Raw genomic sequence first — 21,797 nt, forward strand, 5'->3', positions numbered from 1 at the left:
GGACTTGTGTACTCGCTGGATACAACCTGAGCAACACACTAAGGGAACTGTTCTTGAACAAGTTGTGTTGGAACAATTCCTACAAGTAATAACCCCTTCCACACACTCTTGGGTAAAACGCCATGCTGCTGATACCCTAGCTTTGGCTGTCCGACTCGTTGAGAACTTCCTTGGAGCCGAGGATCAGGCGAGTGTCTTGGACCCAATGGATCCGACTTTACCGGCGCTTGCGGACGCCCAAAGAGGGGGACCGGACCAACGGGGAAACTACGGCCCCTACATACTCAACCGCCAAGTGCCACGAAAGGAGCAGTCCTTCCAGCAAGGGACAGGTCCAAACGCCGGTCACCGCCGAGACCCTCATCTACTTCCTGATGGCGGCTCGTCGCCAAATGATAGGAACTTCAAAGAACGTCGCACACAGGACCCATCAGATGCCTGGTCTCCAGTATCCGGTCCAGCTGAGTGGTATCCACGGCACCCTCCGGCGAGGGAACCCTCTCCCTGTTCGGCCTGCGGAGAACAAGGTCACCGTCAGGTGGCCTGTCCACAGATGGATTGTTCCTTCAGCAGGACTGTCGCCTCGGCCTTCCCCAGAGAAAGTTGCAAGCCCTGGCTACTTCCAGCCCAAATTGCGGGTAAAACCGGCCAGGCCCTTGTAGATTCAGGCTCGGGAAAAATGCTGGTTTTCCAGAAACTGTTACCGCCTGACGTGCTTTCCTTTGACTCCCCATGGAGTATAGAGTGTATACACAGCAATGTAAAAATGTATCCGACGGCCAAAATCCTGCTACAGGTAAAAGGTCATGAGGCCAGGATCGAAGTAGGAGTCGCTCCTTCGCTCCCTGCCCCCATTTTGCTCGGCCGTGACTGGCCTTTCTTTTCAAACCTAATGGCTCCAGTCTATCAGGAGGAGCCTCATTCTCTGGCTCAGGAGAAACCTGGTAAACTGTTCCCCTTCTCGGCCGACCAGTCCCCCAGTAGACACCGGGTTCCAAGACTCGGAGGCAAAGACGCTATGATAAACAGGACTGGTTGCAGAAATCTGGGTCTCAAGATGGCCATACAAATAGGCATAAATCACAAGTAATAACTGGGGATGGCCAGAAGGAGGGAGAGATAGGCCCTGGGGATTTACCAGAGCTATGTCTACCTGATTTTCGCCAGCAGCAGAGGGAAGACCCAGTCCTGGCCAGACAATATGGCAAAGTGGTAAAAATTGATGACCAGATATTGAATGCACAAGGGGTAATGGTGTTTCCTCATTTTGAATTGTCGAATGATATCCTGTATAGGGTGAACAAGCAGACACAAACAGGGGAGGTCACCAGACAAATATTGGTTCCCAAGGCGTAGGAAATTGTTCTCATAGGAAAAAAACTACTCAGTAATTGAAAAGGAGTGCCTCGCAGTAAAGGAGTGCCTCGCAGTAAAGTGGGCAATCGACACAATGGCCAAATATACCCAGTACTGTACATTGAACCTTTGTTTCGTTACATAGAGGATATCCTCATTCTATGACAAGGACCCAAAACTGTTCTTCTGAAATTCATTGCTCTCCTGAATACCAAGTTAAATCTGAAACTGACCAGTGAAATAAAAACAGACACACTCAATTTCCTAGATTTTAACATCTACACAGACCAAGATGGCAACTTGATATACATAGTGCAAACTAAATCACTAAGACAAAGGAGACTCTCCTTTGTCTTACAGATTTAGTTTGTACTATGTATATTTATTTCTTCATTTATTGCTATCCCAATTGTAGAAGCGCAGGAATTCACTTTCTGTTTTTTCACATACAGTATGTATGGCCAATCCTTTCACCAGCAGCATGCTCCTTACTCGGAGAAGCGCGGTGAAAATATATTTGTTTTACAACTTGATAACTACAACATTTCATAAAAACATGGCCATAAACAACCTCTTAAGGGCCGACACCTATCATCCATCACACTCGGTCCGAAAAAATACCATTAGAGCAGTTTTTGCTGATCTTCAGGAATTGCTCTACCAACAAGGAGTTTGAAGAGCAGGTCTCTGTGATGACTCTTCATTTTTCAGAAAAGGGCTACAGTAGAACTTGCTTTAAAAAGGCCTTCAAAAGAGCCAAAGCTAGAAAGCATAGCGAGCACCTAGTCCCCAAGACATTACTGTACAGTGAACCTAAAGTGATTCGATTTGATGGAATTTACAACAATAAATGAAACAGAATCAACTCTATTGTCAGAAAATATTGGCACCTCTTGCTCAAGGATCAGGTTCTGAAGCCAATGCCAACTCTCGTTAGCAGGAGAGCCTGCAACCTGAAACATCACCTCATGCATAGTCATCTCTCTAATCTGGCTAATGAGACATGGCTCCCCCAAAAGAGCAGGTTTCATTCAGATACGATCTCCATACTTTAAGCCTGAATGGTCTCAATGAGAGGTTTCTCTACACTCCCTTCGTGTAGAAGAAAGTTTAGAAAAGCAGTGTACAGCCAAGGGAGAAGGGTCCAAAAAATTATCTTTATTAAAGCATGGTTAAAAATAGGAGGTGCGCGTCTCCTGTAGTACAGCCTGATAGTGACGACGGTCAACACAGACTGTCGTGCAGCATATAATTGTTTGTAACGTTAGCAGCTCTGCATATCAGTTTTCAAACTATGGTCAGTAAATATCTACTCACCAGTCTTTGAAGTGGTACATAAGTCTCCCCCTTGATACCTGGGAAAACATTAATCTGTCTGGTATTATTATCTACCCCACGAGGATTCCTATAATTTGCCCACCCCTACCACACATTCTCTCTATCTAGTATCCTTAAAATTCCTTCTCATCAAAATGCAGAATTTACACCATCTGTATTACCCTTTTATATGAACATTCACTTACCACCTTTAATCCTACTCTGTGAATATGTATATTAATGTGGTATAAGATCAGTCCAGCTCTATCTTTAAAATCTTATGTAGCCATGTCCCCCGAACCATTACTGACCCCCCCTCGGGACACTCACCGCGGCGGTAGGGAGGTTAGAGCCACTCGTGGGGAGGTGCGGGGGCTCTTGTGCATGCGGCCGGTTGCCGGGGACGCGATCGGGCCGTTGCTAAGGCCGCGGTCGCGTCGTTAGGGTCCCGGCGGCTAGCGGAGCGCCGCGCCGCCTTTGAGAGATAGCTCGCGCATGCGCAGTTAGAGCAGGCGCCGGGGGAACTCCAAACAGCTCGCGCATGCGCAGAGAGGGGCCCACGAAACCCTAGCCTACCAGGGAAGGCTCTAGGCAGGGACTACGAGTCCCATGAGCCTCTGCGCGCACCACGTGATGCCAGGGAGCCAATAGGGCACAGTGACTCCCTGCAGGAGCAAATAGATACTTTTCGCGGGTTGTCTGCACGTTGGAGTTGGTGACCGGAGCAGCTAGGGGAAGGAGGTAGGGTGCAGGAGTCAGTGACTCCCTGCACTAGGCCAGCAATTCCCCTAGGCCCCAGATAGCCCTGAGTCACCCTAGTGGAGTGTTGTAGGGACAGGCCCCAGGTTAAGTACACTGCCCCATTAGCTATTTGCTATAGAGTGCAAAGAACATTGCATGTCTTGCTGGGAGAGAGCTGGACTATCATCTGAGCGGGATCGCCTTTGATGGATCATCCTGCGGATATCGTGCAGAAGTTCGCCTTGATCCTTTGTGAAGTCCGTTGCAGGTCCGAGCACTGCAGGTAACCCATAACATCAAGTGCACCAACAAGGCCTATCACCAGACATAGTGGCTGCGCAGTCACACACACATACACTTGTATATGACTTGGGAGTGCGAGACATTGGGTTGGGTTACTGGACACGGGGTGGGATCATTCTGTGGAAGTGTTAGCGTCCGCCGTGGCGCATAAAGTGTTAGCGTCCGCTGTGGCGCAAGATAGCGTTAGCGTTGTGTGAGACACAGTGGTTAGTGTCTCCTCCAGAGAGGGACAACTGTTATATTCAGTGTGATGATATATGTGTTTCTTATGTTCCAAAGTAAAAGGTATTTGGTTATCTCACATATGTGTATATGGTTATTGTATGATGTCCTGCGAGGAACAATTCCTGCTCTGCTAGGAACCATCGCAGGTGGAGGCGCTGCACCGAGTACGTGGTTACTCATAGCATCATAATTGCCCCAGGTTTCCCTTGGCGGAAGCTAAGCCGTCCTGTGAGCCAACAGGTGACGCACCACACACCGGGTAACACTGTATGTTCTCCGCACCCATACTATAATCTGCAATTGGGTGGGGGAATACCCGTTACACTTACATTTTAGACTTATACATCTGGCTCACTCTCTATAAACACGCTGTCTGCAAAGCTAAATGGAGGTAACAAGGGGTGAGTTTCTTCCAGCACTGGAGGGGTTACTATTACACCCCACTCCCCTTTAGGAGTGTATGATGTTCACTAATTTTCATATTTATTATAGTGTAATTTGGCTTGATTGGAATATAGGAACAGATGCCATACAATAATTATTGTAACAAGCAAAGAAATGTTCTGTAGATTTTTTACATAAGGATAAGGTCAACACCTATAGATACAGGGATGCCATATAGTTGTGTTTGGATTTCTGGGGAAGGGCAAGTGATTGACAAATAGTTGCTATGGACAACTACATGGTAAAGCTGATGCAATCAAATCTGATCATAACTAGGGTAGTTCTTTACACACACATAAGGAAGTATGACATCAGTATTAAGCTTGATGACACAAGATAAAACCATATTTGGTCATATTGTTGGAGAAGGAAGCCCTGACTGAGGGATATTTCCTGTATAAACGTTGATAGCTTTTAATTAGGAAAAGCAGCGATGATAATATCAGGATAGCAGGTCAGAACGAATTTCACCAGGAATAGAATGATTATAAATCTCTTTCAAAACAGTAGAACTTATTTGATGTCATTGCCATTTATCTACTATTTCTGAATGTAAGTAAATATCTTCGAAATAAACTTTTCTTTTGAGTGCTAAAACTGGAATGCAGAGTTTTTTTATGCTGCTGTGAAAATCCGAAAGACATAGTACATTTTACAAGGAGAGTACAAATAGTTCTGTTGTGGCATAGGGGCCGGCTCGTACCCTTGAGAAAGCTTACGCGAAATGTACTATATGTTGTCAATGCTGATGATACAGATCTACACGGAGATTCCACTCTATAGCACACTCCTTCCATTTGGCACAGTTCCTTTTCTGTCCATAACACTAATAGGCAGAAGGACATAATAGGATTTCTGTGCCTTGAGCCCCTGTTTAAGGGTGTACGTTCTTTTCGCTGTATTAGTGCACTTTTATTAGTGAATCTTTTGTCACTTCTTTGCTACCTACTTATTTTAGCTTTATTTATTCAAATGTGTTTTTAGCATCATTAGTCAGTGTTCTACCCACTAGTAACCAACAAGGGTCTTATAATTTTAGCCATTCTCTCACTAAGACTATGGCATATGATACTGCCATATAGTTCTGCTGTATCCAAACGATTAAGCTCCATTCTCACAGATTGGCTCATATTAGTTGAACCTACAGTACCATACAATAAGATAGGTAACTGAGTACATACAATTGGGGGCTCTCCTGCTTATTCTCCACTGTGGAGAAACTTTTGGTTTGGATTGTTTTTCTATCTAAATGTAACAGACCGTAGGTTGAACGCGATGAACATTTATCTTTTTTCAACCTCACCTACTGTACTATGGCTTTGCAGAACTAATCAACATGTGAAAAGCTATGGGTTGTATCAGTGCACATGTACCGTATGTATGTCTTTATTTATATAGCACCATTAATGTACATAGCGCTTCACAGTAGTAATACATGTGGTAATCAAATAAATAACAGATAATATAAATAACAGATCATGGGAATAAGTGCTTCAGACATAAAAGTAACATTAAGGAATAGGAGTCCCTGCTCCGAGGAGCTTACAGTCTAATTGGTAGGTAGGGAGAACGTACAGAGACAGTAGGAGGGAGTTCTGGTAAGTGCGTCTGCAGCTGGCCAAGCTTTATGTATCATGTGTTCAGAATATCCACAGTGCTATTCATATGCTTCTTTAAGCAAGTGTGTCTTAAGGTGGGTCTTAAAGGTGGATAGAGAGGGTGCTAGTCGGGTACTGAGGGGAACGGCATTCCAGAGGTGTGGGGCAGTCAGTGAAAAAGGTTTAAGGCGGAAGAGGGCTTTAGATACAAAGGGGGTAGAAAGAAGACATCCTTGAGAAGAACGCAAGAGTCTGGATGGTGCATAACGAGAAATTAGGGCTGAGATGTAAGGAGGGGCAGAAGAGTGTAAAGCTTTGAAAGTGAGGAGAAGAATGGAGTGTGAGATGCGGGATTTGATCGGAAGCCAGGAGAGGGATTTCATGAGGGGAGATGCTGAGACAGATCTAGGAAATAGTAGAGTGATTCTGGCAGCAGCGTTTAGGATAGATTGTAGGGGAGACAGGTGAGAGGCAGGAAGGCCGGACAGCAGGAGGTTACAGTAATCAAGACGGGAGAGAATGAGGGCCTGAGTCAGAGTTTTAGCAGTCGAGCAACAGAGGAAAGGGTGTATCTTTGTTATATTGCCGAGGAAAAAGCGACAGGTTTTAGAAATGTTTTGAATGTGAGGGGCGAATGTGAGAGAGGAGTCGAGTGTGACCCCTAGGCAGCGTGCTTGGGCTACTGGGTGAATGATCGTATTTCCAACAGTAATGTGGAAGGAGGTAGTAGGGCCACGTTTGGGAGGAAGTATGAGGAGCTCTGTTTTAGCCATGTTGAGTTTAAGGCGGCGGAGGGCCATCCAGGAAGATATAGCAGAGAGACATTCAGAAACTTTGGTTTGTACAGCAGGTGTAAAGTCGGGTGTTGAAAAGTATATTTGTGTGTCATCAGCATAGAGGTGATAATTAAACCCAAAAGATGTTATTAGGTCACCTAGAGAGAGTGTGTACAGAGAAAAGAGAAGAGGTCCCAGGACAGAGCCCTGGGGTACCCCCACAGAGAGATCAATAGAGGAGGAGGAGGTGTAAGCAGAAGAGACAATGAAAGTACAATGGGAGAGGTAGGATGAGATCCAGGATAGAGCTTTGTTCCGAATACCAAGAGTATGGAGAATGTGAAGGAGAAGAGGGTGGTCCACGGTGTCAAATGCTGCAGAGAGGTCGAGTAATATGAGCAGAGTGTAATGACCTCTGTCTTTGGCAGCATGGAGGTCGTCAGTTATTTTAGTGAGGGCTGTTTCCGTGGAGTGAGCAGTGCGGAAGCCAGATTGTAGAGGTTCTAGGAGAGAATAAGTGTTGAGAAAATGGAGCAAGCGAGAGAATACAAGACGTTCAAGGAGTTTAGAGGCAAAAGGCAGGAGGGAGACAGGACGATAGTTAGAAAGACAGGTAGGGTCAAGCTTGCTGTTTTTGAGTAATGGTATGACTGTTGCATGTTTGAAGGAGGATGGAAAGGTTCCAGAGCAGAGGGAGGAGTTAAAAATGTGTGTGAGTGTAGTGAGCAGTAATTGTTTCTTTTTAACTACAGAGAAAATACTTTTTCAGCTTGTAAGAGAGTCAATTTTAAAGATGCAAATCTTGTAATTGTTGGATATATTAAATAGAACAATATATACTGAATATTTTTTTTTTAAATGCATATACTTGTTGTTTCATACTGTAGTTAATGGTTTGTGTCCTGCTGTAATAAAGGTCAGTTTGCTTTACAGTTTATTCAATCACAATGTAAGTATTATGTTGTTTATATTAAGTTACAAAAAGACAAGTACATCTAATAATTACAATGCCTTACAGCATTTTATAGCACAAATGTTTGGAACATAACTACAGATATAGACTAGAGATTCTCTCTTTTTTTTGGTTTGCAGAAAATAATAATTTACTGATCTTAGGGTTTACAGAGCTTTGACCGGCTTCTGGGTTTCCACTTAATAGGTGGTAATGCGAATGACAAGAGCTTTAGGACTGAGATTTGCTGAAAACTGTGGTTAGGGGAACTGTACCGTGAAACTGTAAATTCTGACAATGGCACTAATTCTGGAACCTGTGAGACATCACTCATAGCTCTAAATGAACATGGTCCATTTGATCCATGAATTATTACCCTCTGTTTTTTTTTTTTTTGTCCATTCACAATTTTAATCTAACGGTTTAGCGGACAATTTTCTAATCAATTTTTCATACCAGTGTATAACATAGCTACATAGTAGGTGAGGTTCAAAAAAAAGACATATGTCTATTAAATTCAACCCATGTTAAATTTAGACCTCAGTAACTTATCCTATATTTGTATTTACAGTATTTTTATCCAGAAGGCAAACAAACAAAAAAATAAAACCCCAGTGACATCCAATGATGTCTCATAAGGGTGAAAATAATTTTCTTCCTGACTCCAATAATGGCAATAAGATTTCTCCCTGGATCAATATCCTTCCCATGTTTACTTACCATACATGAGGAAGTATCAGACACTTTGGCAAATTCTAAGGAGAATACATAGTGCATACCCACATCATTCTCCAGACTCAGACACTTAGCTACATCTTCAAAGAAATACATTATTCACTTCCAACTTTGTTTATATTTTTCCAAACACATTTTTGTTCATGAATATACATTACAAATCTCATAAAACTCATAGATACCAAAAAACTCAACTCGCCTCAGCAAACCACTACCAAATGTGCAAATGTTTACTGTATACTGTACTTGCTGTTCTTACAATATAAATGTGCAATTAACAAACATGTATTTTATTACAGTGAATATTCTCCATTTGATTCATGACATCTTTTACAGAGATACAGGGCCATATTTACAGTGTTCTGCTATAAGACACCTGCCAGCGCTTGTGGGGTACCTTACATCCTATTTCAGTCAATGGTTTATAACAGGGGTGCGCAAACTATTTGAGCTGTCCCCCCTTGCCTGAAGCCCCCCATGCTCACGCGCCCCCTTACCTCTTTTGCCGGGGTCTTTTGACATTGCGTCGCCATGGCAACCGGCGTCATTTGCAACCGCCGCAGCCCCCCAGAAAAATCTAGCGCCCCTGCGCACCCCTGGCCTATAAGATGTCTTTCAGCACTGGAAGGTGTCTTATGCTTAGTAAATATGGGCTACCATCGTATCAAGTATGGTACACATATAAAACTATTTTATTTTAAATACAATATCGCAAGATTTTCTGCATGTTCAGAAATGCGTTTTCATGTAAATGAAACCCGAGAAATCGATACAATTACACAGATTCTCGATAAATTTAATCGACATACACTATTTTCTTTGAGCAGATTTCAACAAACACTCCCTTAATGTTGCAATAGAGAGCAGACTGTGGGGCCTATGCAGTAAGCAGCGGTAAGCCACTTATCGCCAAAAAAGCCTACTGCTATTCAGTAAGCCCCGATAAGTCGGCGATTAGAGAGCTTTTCAGCAATTTTTTTTGGTGGAAAAAAAAATGCGTGGGAGAAGCCACATATCACCGCTTATCAAACTCGTGCTCGTGCTATTGTACTAGCCCCAATTAGCTTATCGAGGTCAATTTGCTATTTTCTCTCCAAATTGTCTCGCCAGGAAAAGTTGACAAGAAGGCAGCGAGACAGCACTTAGGGGGAAAAAAAGAATTTTTCCTGCATCGGATTGATGCCGGGAGTCTCTGGAGCTGATACCCATTAATAACACCACCGGAGACCGCCGGCATTAATTCGATGCAATAAAAATGTATTTACAGGCAACTTGATTACCTTAGCGGCTAACCACTAAGGCAATGAAGGGGTTATGGTACAACAGCAGCTTTATTGGGGGCATGGGGGGTGAGTGAAGGGGGTACTTGGCCTTTCACTCACCCCCTCTGCCCCCAATAAACATTACAATATGTTATAAGCACCAATACATAACCCACCCCCTGTACCCCCACATAAAACCATTATTTATTTATTTTAACACAGGATTTATAACAGGCCGGCGGGTGTCCCCGGGTGGTCCCCACGGTGCCTGGGGGTCCTCAGGTGGTCCCCGCAGGTGTCTGTGGGCCCTCGGGTTGTCCCCTGGGGAGTCTTTGGGTCCTCCGTTGGTCCCCATGGGTGTCTGTGGGCCTCCAGGTGGTCCACAAGGTTGTCCGTGGACCCCACAAGGGGTCCCCAGGTGATCCCCGTGGGTCTGGGGTTCCCCGGGTCATCTGTCTGGGGACCCTTGGGTGGTTCCCATGGGTGGCTAGGGGCCCTCGGGTGGTCCCTGTGGGTGTCCGGGGGTCCTCGAGTGGTTCCTGTGGGTGTCTGGGGGTCCTCGGTTGACCCCCATGGGCGTCTAGGGGTGCAAACATCAAAGAAAACCCAGAAACAAACATTTTAAAACACCACCAAAATGTCATAATACAACATGAAAACGCAAAATACATAGCATAGAAATTGAAAACATATGAGCCAAAACACATATACAGGCATACCCCGCATTAACGTACGCAATGGGACCGGTGCATGTATGTAAAGCGAAAATGTACTTAAAGTGAAGCACTACCTTTTTTCCACTTATCCATGCAAGTACTGTACTGCAAACATCATATTCGTGCATAACTGATGTAAATAACGCATGTGTAACAGGCTCTATAGTCTCCCCGCTTGCGCACAGCTTCGGTACAGGTAGGGAGCCGGTATTGCTGTTCAGGACGTGCTGGCAGGCGCATGCGCGAGCTGCCGTTTGACTATTGGGCGATATGTATTTACTCGCGAGTGTACTTAAAGTGAGTGTCCTTAAAGCGGGGTATGCCTGTAAAACACATAAAAGCAACCATTTGGCAAAACAACCATTGCTTCTTACTGCATGTATGCAAATCCCTAAAGGAGCTATACATAAATACATTAGCAATGAAGGTGTCCAAGAAAAATGCAATACCAATAAAAATACAGTGAAAAAACCTGTAAAATAAAAATAACATACATCAATTTTTTTCTTACCTTTAGATGTCTTCACCCTCTGATTCCCATGGTATCCGCAAACTCCTGATCCAATCCACGATCCCAAACAGCAACAGCCCACATGTAAAATCCAAAGTCCTTTTCTTCTTTATTTATCTTCATCTGTTAATTGTAATCCATTTTATAGAGAGATTTATGTTATTTATTGATGGTTTTATTTTGGTGTTGGAATAGATTATTCTTGTGTTAATTTGGTATTTGATTAATTGTTTGGTGATAATTTTGTTGTGTTTACTTGTTTATTTGGTGATTGTTTGGATTGCATTGGATATTGTTGATGATTGATTTTTTGTAGTTTGACCATTGACTGGCATAGTGATAAATCATGCACATATTATATGGGCATGATGTACCCACTGTGCCAAACAATTGGTTTATTGGCATTTGTAATGTGGTCATTTTTATATGTAATGTGTTGTATTTTGGGCCTGTTTTTTTTTTAGCTTCAACATTTATTGCTATAGTATTAAATCATGCCCATATTATATGGGCATGATGTACCCACTGTACCAATGAATGGGTGGATGGGGGGGTAGTAGCCTGGGGAGGATGGTTAGGCCTCGTCGGTGGGTAGTAGGGGCGGGTAGGTTAACTCCTTAATTACTAAAGCGGTTATTAACCGCTGTGCTTAAGGGGTTAGGGGCCATTAGATTGTATTTTTGTATGTTTTCTTGATGGCATCGGAGGACATGCAGTATGCTGATGAGGACGCCCTTCATGGTGGCAGGGGTAAGTAGAACGGTTTTTATTTACTTTATTTATGCTGGCTGGCTAATGTTTGAGTTAATAATGGGCAAATTAGCTATTATTCATATCTGGATAATAGTTATTTTGCCCAGTACTGTACTGTATGATATGTTTAGTGTGTGGGGGGGGGTGTATTTATTGAAATGTATGCCATCTTTATTTATTTTACAACAGGGTTGGTACTCTAGGCCAGCGGGGACCCGCAGAGACCACCCAAGGACCCCCGGACGCCCACAGTGACCACCTGAGGACCCCCAGACATCTGTGGGAACCACCCGAGGGCCCCCAAACACCCATGGGAACCACCTGAGGGCCCCGAGACACCCATGGGAACCAACCAAGGGCCCCCAGATACCCGTGGGGATGAGCCGGGGACCCCCAGACACCCGCAGTGACCACCCAGGGACACCATGTGGGGCCCACGGACACCCGCGGGGACCACCTGAGGACTCCCAGACACCCGTGGGGACCATCTGGGGACACCCGCCGGCCTATGTTATCAATCCTGTGTTAAAATAAATAAATAATGGTTTTATGTGGGGGCACCGGGGGTTGGTTGTGTATTGGTGGTTATTACATATTTTAATATAAATTTGAATAATAGTGTTTTGTAGCAGGGGGTCTCCGGAGCAGAACCGCGTTGATTTGAGGTCTGGGAACCCCCTGCTTCCCGAGATACTGGCCCCGTTATGGGGTGCCGGTATCGACTATGCATGTAAATGTCCCGCGTCACGTGACCGTGGGAATCAAATGCATAGGAGATACCAGCACCCCATAACGGGGCCTGTATCTCGGGAAGCAGGAAGTCCCCGGACCTGAAATCAACGCGGTCCTGCTCCGGAGACCCCCTGCTACAATAAACTAGTAATAAAATTGAAATGTAAAAAAAAAGAAATTAGGCCGACATTTGCGCTGAGAGGCGGCTCTCTCTCTCTGCAGCAGAAACAACTCGCCAGATGAGCCCTTTACACAGGAGCGATCATCTCGTTGCCGACTACTTGCCATTTTTGCAAATGTTGCTATCACTATTATTCAGGGCTTTCTGCATACCGTGATAGCAACGCTTTCAAAAATGGCGATTTAAAAACAATGTTTTTTTTTTTTTTTAATCGGCGCTTACTGCATGAGGCCCAGTATCTCATCTGAAAACCTGATGTGTTAAACTTACCCCTAAGGCCCATTGGCAACAGTTGCAACATATTTGGTGACAATTCCTCCACCACTGATCTTGATGATCACCAAGGATGTCATTTTAATATTTGCATGCATCTTCTGTCCCTACTTACTGTACAAACTAAAAATTGTTCAATGGTACAAATTATGTATTAGCATTACACCAAGTCTAACTATTGCAGAAAATAAAAGTACATTTATAGTATAGTGCTTAGCAGAAACCCTGGTAGGAAAGTGTTAAATTAGTCTTTAAAAAATGTGAGGGTTACTAAGGCACACTATGCTACTCTATTTTGAAATCTTCTATTTTGTTAACCTAACCCTTTTTGAAGGAAAAGGAATTGCTGGATATAGTTCACTGAACATTCACAGCACTAAGCTTTAAAGGGCAGAAAATGCTCTGCGATTCTGCAGCTTATGTATAGCAATATCTGCAACTACAAAAAAGTAGGTTGATCCAATGACTAGTAACCCAATTTGCAAAAGAAACCCGTTTTTCCAAGGACCAAGAACTATTCTACACTCCAGAAAATATTAGCTGGAAAGAGTATTGCAATGTCTAAGACCCTTATTATTAAAGTGACTCTTTAAATTATAGAAGTTTAATAATATTGGCATTGCAGGTCCCAACAAAACATATGCCATACTTTCCAGTAGTGGTGTTACTTTTGTCATTTGCTAAAATCTAAAAATGTAGAGGGTCTGTTTATTATAAATCATTAACAGGAATTTACATAAACACTCATCGTTGATTGATCACTAATAATTCTACTTCCTTCTTGCAAATTTCCAAAAATACAAATTCTCATTGGATTCAGAATTAAACAAGTGGAAAACCTTCACTAATATAGAAGGAGAATACAAACGCTTGTGCCACTAATCCTTACTCTATTACGCTGGGTCAGACAAATCTGGGGAGATATATCAAATCACGTCTGGAGCAAAGGCCGGACAAAGAGGGACATTTTCATTTTGCACTTCTTTGCATTAATGTATCAAGGCACTTTGTACCAATGTTGTCCTGAGTGCATCAGTTAGTCATTTGGGAAGTGATAGTAAGCGGCGTTACCTAGTGCACATATTATAATGGGGCATCACGTTTTGCACCTGTCTTACTCCATATATACTCCCTTTTAAAATCTCACACATCTAAAATGAATTTAACCTTCGTGCCTAATAATCTGCACCAGATGTAAGAAGCGTCTTACATATGAGACAACAGACAACAAAAAATTTCTAGAGAAAAGAGCAGAAAGAGTTAATAGAAATATAAAATAGACAGAAACAGGAAAAGAAACGGGGTTGAGGCAAAGCGTAAAGATGGCATCAAACACCTGATACAAAGGCCAACAGGACGAAAGTGAACAGGAAGGTCACCCAAAAGATCTTCACCAAAAGGCAAGAAACAGCCTACCCAACATACCATGTGTAGTCAGCCCCCTTTCCCTATCCCTAAAGGAAAACCGCGGTGACTATGCGTGTTGCTGTACCTGTATGCTCACAGAAGGCCTGAGCCTCCGCTTCTGGGAGTCTGGGTTGAGCTCTCTCTCCGTGCAGCGCCTCCACCTATGAGGGATCCCAGCGTGGGCGGGATGACTCCTCATAGGACACAATACAATCAGTAATAATATCATTATATATATATATATATATATATATATATATATATATATATATATATATATATATATAAACTCGTCATAACAGTAGAACCCAAGAGTACAATACATCAATACACGGATACACGGATGCAATAGTATAATCCCCTGAGTGGTTCCCCCAAAGTACTGAAGGTGCCTTGAGCACCTATAACCCCAGTGTCCACACAAGCAGTCCCACCCAAGTGTGAGGTAGCGCTACCACCCTGTGATGTGTCGGTGCATGTGGTTACCTTCCTGGTCTCAGGCCTGACCAGGGAATAGTAAGAGGAGGGTGCTGGATCAGGTCCCATGCAGTGAGGCTTCCAACATAACTCCCCTCACAACTTGTCCAGAGCGTGGTCCTCAGTGCAACCTCCAGCCGGAGGGTGCCTATTATCCGCTGCCACGTACAGCACTGGTCCCGGCCTTAGTCCGCCGTGTGGACATCCGTCTACCAGCGCAGTAGTGCTGCTACAGGTCTAATGGGAGGTCCCTATCTCGGACCTTCCCTACAATACTTCGCTATGCTGGCTCAGAGCCTAAGGCCTTGCCCCCGCTGCCTACTACAGCATCCGCTGTGCGCACGAGAGCCCTCCCTGCAATATCGCCGGGCCTGCTGCGAGGGGGGGCCGCAGCGCTCGCGCGAGAGCTACTCACTTGCGTCGAGCGATTAGGCACGCCCCCCGGCAGTTCAGCCAATGAGGGCGAACCTGCCGGGTGATGTCATGGCCGCTCCCCCGTCACTCCTCCGCCACGCCCCCCCCGGTCTCTGCTCCTGCAGTGAGCTGCAGACCGGGGAATCGGCTGAACGCGTGGCCAAAAGCGCGGGCGCGCGTTACAGCGTCGAGACGGGGGCCTTAGCCTAACTGGGGCCTAGAGGGCAAGGTCTGGCCTAGTCCAGGGGCTTACTGCTCCCTGGAAACTACCTCTTCCCTTGCTGCCTCTATCAGGATGCCTATCCTTCCTGGTCCCACGGAGGATATCCTTAGTCCAAGATGGCCGCTCGTGCCTCTTTCTGCAAAGCATTCTGGGACTTCTAGTCCCTGGTTGCTTTTGGAGCTATTCCAAGATGGCCGCCACTCCTGCCGCAACTGTGCATGCGCGCCAAGTCCTAAATGGCTGCCACCACTTATCCCCAATCGCTTGGAGCAGCTGAGCCGTTCCCCGCACCGGAAGCCGGGTAGGGGGACTCCGCTACTCCTCCCCCTGGTGGAGAATTCAACGTCCATGCTTGAGAACAGCATATATACAGGCTCTTATACAATGAAAAATGAATATCATACATATAATATTGTACAATAGCATCTAAACAATATTAAAAATTTCAGTGAGCACGGTCATTATAAACCGGCTCCGAGACAGCTGCTGAGACTCATAGTGAGGTGCCTCTAGCAAATCATACGCAACTCGGGTTGGAGAGCGTCTCACTCTTTGACTTTGATGAGTATCTTTTTCGCTGTCTTCTTGGTTGGAGAGGGTACCATTGGCTTGAGGCCCTAGCCCTCTCATAAGGTGTGAATCTTGAGTTACAGTGTCTCTATTAGGAATGAAACTCGGACTCCTTGGGTCGAGAGATCAACTTATTGAAGTCACTGGATATGGTACCTGACTGACAGAACCATTTCTTGATTCCTCCTCTGGTGCTGCCCACCAATCTCCGTGTGTATCTGAGGAAGTACCTTCCATTGGATCTGAGTTCTCTCCATTATGGCCTCTGGGGCACTACTGGAATCTTCCTGTACTCGTGAATGAATTACTGCCGAGGGCTCGGTATCACTCTCCCTTACTTAGGGAATGGGTTGCAAATGATTTCGGTGCAGACCTTTATCCGGCCCTCTGAATCCCTGATGCGGTAGACGGTATGTCCAGGCATGTGTGACTCTCCTTCAAAGCGAGCCTCTCGCCATCGATCAGCTTATTTGTGCTTCCCCAGTATTCCCGGGAGAAGAACCGTGTCTCCAGGCTGAAGTTCCCGATACCGTACTTTACAATCGTACCTCCGCTTCTTGTTTTTGTTTAGTTTGGCGGTGGCTTCTTCCGCCAAGCTGTACGCTCTCTGGAGGTTGTCCTTCAGCCACTGTACACTTACAGTGAGCAATTTTTGGTACCACGTCGATGGACACCCTTAGACAGATATCTAAAGATAGTCTGTCCTCCTGACCGAACATCAGAAAATGCTCCGTCAGCTTGACACTCAGTAGCTTCTTCCACTTTGGTGGTAAGGATAATTCCCTGAAGTCAAATTGCAATCCAGGAGGGGCTTCCCGCACGGTAGCAGCATTCACATGAGCCAGGGGTTCCACTTGCTCAATGGGATATATTCGACCCAGTACTTGACCGACGTCAAATCGGATAGGGTGAGGCGAGATATTCTGTACGGACACTTTGAATCGACAAGGAAACGAGGACTTCCACTCCTTCATTTCTGGAACCATTTTGAACTCTCTCTTCGTGTCCTCTTTGGGTGTGGTTTCTAGTGAAAAGTACCAGTCTTTTTCATCACGGCCCGGATAGTTAGGTACAGCGTTCATGTGTCTCACTGCCCCTGGTGGAATCTCTGTCAACCTCTTCTCAAGGTTGAAGAATTGTCCAAACCCCTCTTGGGCAGAGATTCGGTAGCACTCGTCCTTTAAGACCGGATGAATTGAGGGACAATAACGGTAATTCTCTGGCTTCTTGAAGGTATGCCCGGATCAAGGATCGCACCACATCCGCGTTGGTCCCTAATTTGATGGGGAATTTGGATGTTCCCGGGGTTCTGGACATACCAATGCTTCCCACTCCATGGGGTGGGTTTTGTTGGTGTTAAGATGCGGTATATCCAACCATACTTGAATCACGTCATCAATGGGGTAGTCTTCGCTACTGAGGCCCCACAACTTAATTTTCTCTGCCGATTGTATAGGCAGATACTTGACATGTAGATCATAAAATGGGCGGTAGATGATAATCACTTGAGAGCCATTGTCCAGCAATGCGGAGGCGTAGATTCCCTACACTAGTACTCCTATTATGGCCGCAGGTCCTACTCGATTGTAGGCCTCCAATTGGGGCTCCTTCTCGGGACTAGGAGCAGGGGCATTATCCAATGACGTGGACGGTTTCTCCACCGAGTGAACAGAGAAGGTCATGGCTCCAGAGGTGGAAGTGGTTTACTTCGGGCATTCCCATGCAAAGTGACCGTCTCTGTTGCAGGTAAAGTAGCAGTTACTTCGGGTCGCACTGGGATCAGGGTTGGGAGCCAAGCTCCAAGGTGGCTGGGGTGGTCTGTCGTGGAGGACCCTGGGAGGTACTTTCCTTAAGATTCTCCTTCGCACAAGGCTTCTTGGATGGAGTTGCCTTACGCTCTCCTTTGGAAGATTCGAGATGTCTTGGGAGTATGGAACTGCAGAATAGTCTCTTGATCTTGTATTAGATCTATTAGGTCTTCAAAATTAGGATGATTTTCTGTAGAGATAGTGCAGCTGATCCTGGCGACGAGTGGGTGTGTAAGCGATACTCCCCACAGGAATTGATCAGTTCGGAAGTCATCTAGATCAGATACGCGGATGACCTCCTTGTTAATCAGGTTCCACAGTGCCAATTGCAGCCATCAGAGAAACTCCGATAATTCTTCCCCCTCCCCCTGTTTGAGGGTGTGGAACTGGGCCATTGAAGCGATTAGATCGTCCTTAGTGCCATAGGCCTTAGTCAAGGCCAAGATTAGAACTTGGGCATCAGCCTCCGCATGTCACTCACGATATAGTCGCACTATATTGGTGGCCAGGGGCCGCAGGCACTCTACGATCCTCTGTCTCTTTACTGCGTCAGAGCAAGATCATTCTGGCAGCACTTGCACCGCATGGTCTCCCCACTCTTCAAACATCTCTTCTCCCAGCGGCATAGGCCACACGCCAGAGAAAGCTTCTAGTTTGCGATAGTGATGGGCTTGGGATGACTGTGCAAGTTTGTCAGCCAATTTCTATAGGTCTTCCTCTACGTCAGAGCCTCCGGCCGAGCGGCGACTGTGGGAAGCCGACCGGCAGCTGTGGGCTAACTCTAGACTAGCTTCATTCTTTTTGGGGCTGTCAGCGGGGTATAGAAGCTCAGGCCCTAACGGCACCTCAGATGCTGGTCCGGGACTAAAATCTTCCATCCTTATCGGGAGGTCAGGGTATATGAGCGGGCACCCACCGGGTTAGGCTCCAGGAAAATGCAGGGCCTGGGGGGCATCATCTTTGCGTATCTCGTCGCCGGCGGCCACAAGAACTACACTCCATCTTTAGGTAGGGTCCCATTTTCGGCCTAGGGATCAGGCCGCAGCTAGCTCAGGAAAGCGCCTCAGGGATTGGCATACTTGGTGTGGGGGAATGGTGTCTGGGAAGTTTCCCATGGCAACCACGTGGCGGGAGACTCTTGGAGCTCCGCGGCCCACTTATGGACTTTCTGTATGGACGGTACGAACATGGTTCCCTATAATTTGGATTCTACTTTTCTTGGGCACCCCAGGTCTGAATCCCAGCAGCCAGCTGAGTGCTGTGTGAATTTTGAGCCAGCGGGAGCATGCGCGCGCCTTATCACTTTTTTGTCTCCATTAAAGGACTTTCAGTGCTGTGAGAATTTTGAGCAAGCAGGGGCGCGCGCATGATCGTGCAGATGCCTGATCGTGACGCATTTTCATCTCCATGAAGGAGTTTTAGTCCTATGAGAATTTAGGAAGGTGCCAGCAAAGAAGTTTCACTTCAAAAATGTTCTTGGGTCTGTCTCCTGCCTGTCCTGGGTGGCTTGGTACCACGTGCACCTCCCTTAGTAAACTTAAAAGACCAAGAGAAGAGGTAAGTGCAAGGTAACAGGGTCACCACACTAGCCATAGTTAAAACCTATACAAAGTTTTTTGTATTGTGCCTTAGTTAAACACATTCTCATTTTGCTACACTGCACACATTATGACAGTTTTGTCTTAGTATTTAATATTCAAATCTTTATTTTGTGTCCAAGAAAAAAAAAATATATAAAAGCGGTCATTGATATTCTATAGACTGTGTTTCACAGGCACCTTCACCATGTCATTCTTTTTGTCCTTTTTCAAAATGACATAGGTGGCCCTTTAAGAGTGTCCCCAACATGCTTCACCTTCACTGCTCCGGTCCACTAAGGCAGTGTGGACAGGGTTAACAAAATCAGGAAAAAGACAGACACAACCTGGATAGTGTTAGCACCTCCCCCTTGCATCTCTGCTGTAGGGGTCTGTTTGCTACTCAGCTGTGTTCACTTCACCTCAGACGCTCTAAACAACACTCGAGTTGCAGCAAAGGCAGCAGTCAAAGGGTGCAAGCAGAAGAGCTGCCAATGGGTGTCAGACGTTTGTTGATGTTACAGCTGCTCTGTTTACTGGTCTTCGGTAAAATATTTGAGATGTACTGTATATTGAAGCATTTCAATGTTCACACATTACCCTTCTCTCACAGCTCTACCTCCGCACAATCCCACTTACTGCTGCTGCAACGCGAGCTCTTTCCATTAAAAGCAGCTATCCGAAAACACACCTTCTCATCCCCCTGTACCTTATGTTTCCGCTTACCATTCCTTATTAGAGTGTAAGCTCCTTGGGGCAAGGCGCTCCTTGCCACCTGTAGCAATGTGTGTTAATGTTTGTTATTTTACTTTCTTTCGGCCTCCAACCCTATTGCGCTATGGCATATGTTGGCGCGTTATAAATAAATAATAGCAATAATATTGTTTCAGAGAAACAGCAGGCCATTACACTTTTTTATGGCAGGTTGTATACTGAAAGACAGCCACAAATAGTTCTCAGAACCAAAACAAGGTCACCTCAAAAAGTAGATCTTGGGTTCAGGTTTTAGATAAACTAGTACAGGGTTAATGCAGCCATGACACATCTCCTGTATCGATAGGGGTACCATGCCAGGTAGAATCAGCCGATTGTTGGAATACAAGTTGTCCCCTGCCCTGCAATAATTGACAAGTTGTGAAGGAACGTGTATGCCTGTCTCCCCCAAAAATGTTAAGTCATATTTCAGTGCACAAATAGTATTGAAAGAATGTCATTTCTAACAGGGTAAATCCTAAATTGCTCTTTAGGTTTCCTAGGAACCCCTGAATATCCTTTTTTTGCTGAAGGCCTAAATCAGTTGCACATTCCCAACTCAAAAATAAGATTGCCTTTTGTTCCTTGCCAGAAAGGCCATAACACATTTTTCGAATCAGAGTGAGCCTCCTATCTGTGAACAATGACTGCTGAGTACACTGAACCTTTATTGCACTGAACTGACAGAAGAAAGACATAAACTGAAGCCAAAAAAACAAAGTAGAGAAATAGATTGGATAATGTAATTACAATATAAATAATAGGGCAGACAGATCTCGTTTCCTAAGCCAGGCTCTTTCTCTTCCAAACAGCTATACGGTTTATTAATGCATCCAGATGAAAGGTTCAGCCAGGGTCACATTAAGGTTGGGTCCTGCCTCGCTAATTGCACTCTCTGGTCATGCTCTGTCTTCAACCTTTACTGCTCGTTAGTAATGCATCGATAAACTTGTTTTTGCTGCATGTATTTGTCATGCTGTAGTATTTTATTAGAAATAAATAAATAAACTAATGAAGGGTTGAGCGCCTGTGCTGCAAGCTTTCCAGTGCCCACATTTCTCATCTAATGCTGTATTTCTAGTTAATACTGACACATATTGGGATCTTTTCTACCAACACGTACTGTATGTTACACATATTGTTTTCAAATGAGACTACGCATCCACTGGAAGTACATTGATTACCAAATAATACCACAAAACCTCATCTATGAATAGTGAAATAAATGCCATCTAAGAAATGCCATATTCCACAAACAATTAAGGTACATTTATGTTTTTCATATCTTTTACCTGCCTCTGTTTACAGAAACAATTGCATTGCAGTTCTTTGATCTCCTCACCACCTCCTCTACACATTTCTCTTTTCTTAGAACCAAGTCACTGGTATGTGAGATATTAGCAGTTCTATTAGCACCTTAGTCTTACGAAGTGGCAGCACCAAATCAACAGTAAATGCCACTAATTATTTGAATGCACTGCAAATGATTTTCTTATTTGTTTTCTAGAATTTTGTGAATGAGTTTTGCATTTATTTTAGGGAAAATAACCTGCTAAATACTGTATATTAGCTTCCTTGTTACACATTCCCCATCTCTGATGCTAGCATTATGTCTCTGTGGATAATAGTCCTCATAGCAGAAATATCTCATCTTAATGGTGACTGCAGTTCCATTTCCCTCCCAGGCTGAGGA

General features: G+C 44.9%; 1 protein-coding gene and 1 long non-coding RNA gene across 9 annotated transcripts in view; one reads left to right on the plus strand and one right to left on the minus strand.

The window, feature by feature from the left end:
• Nucleotides 1-21,797, minus strand: part of ENOX1 (ecto-NOX disulfide-thiol exchanger 1) — a 628,404-nt gene that overhangs the window by 206,488 nt on the left and 400,119 nt on the right. The window contains exon 1 of one of the 8 annotated variants that reach the window (XM_075591096.1): nt 2,674-2,769. The exons of the other annotated variants lie outside the window; for them this stretch is intronic. The gene's annotated coding sequence lies outside the window, so the exon portion shown is untranslated. Of the gene's footprint in view, nt 1-2,673; nt 2,770-21,797 lie in introns of those variants that run through there. 8 annotated transcript variants of the gene reach the window in all.
• The window catches only part of LOC142491091 (uncharacterized), a 28,570-nt gene continuing 10,028 nt past the window's right edge, over nt 3,256-21,797 (plus strand). Inside the window, exons 1-2 of the long non-coding RNA XR_012800277.1 lie at nt 3,256-3,697; nt 10,943-11,020. This is a non-coding gene — a long non-coding RNA (uncharacterized LOC142491091). The remainder of the gene's footprint in view (nt 3,698-10,942; nt 11,021-21,797) is intronic.

This window comes from Ascaphus truei, chromosome 3 (assembly GCF_040206685.1).
Source record: "Ascaphus truei isolate aAscTru1 chromosome 3, aAscTru1.hap1, whole genome shotgun sequence".
In the NCBI taxonomy this organism is placed as follows: domain Eukaryota; kingdom Metazoa; phylum Chordata; class Amphibia; order Anura; family Ascaphidae; genus Ascaphus; species Ascaphus truei.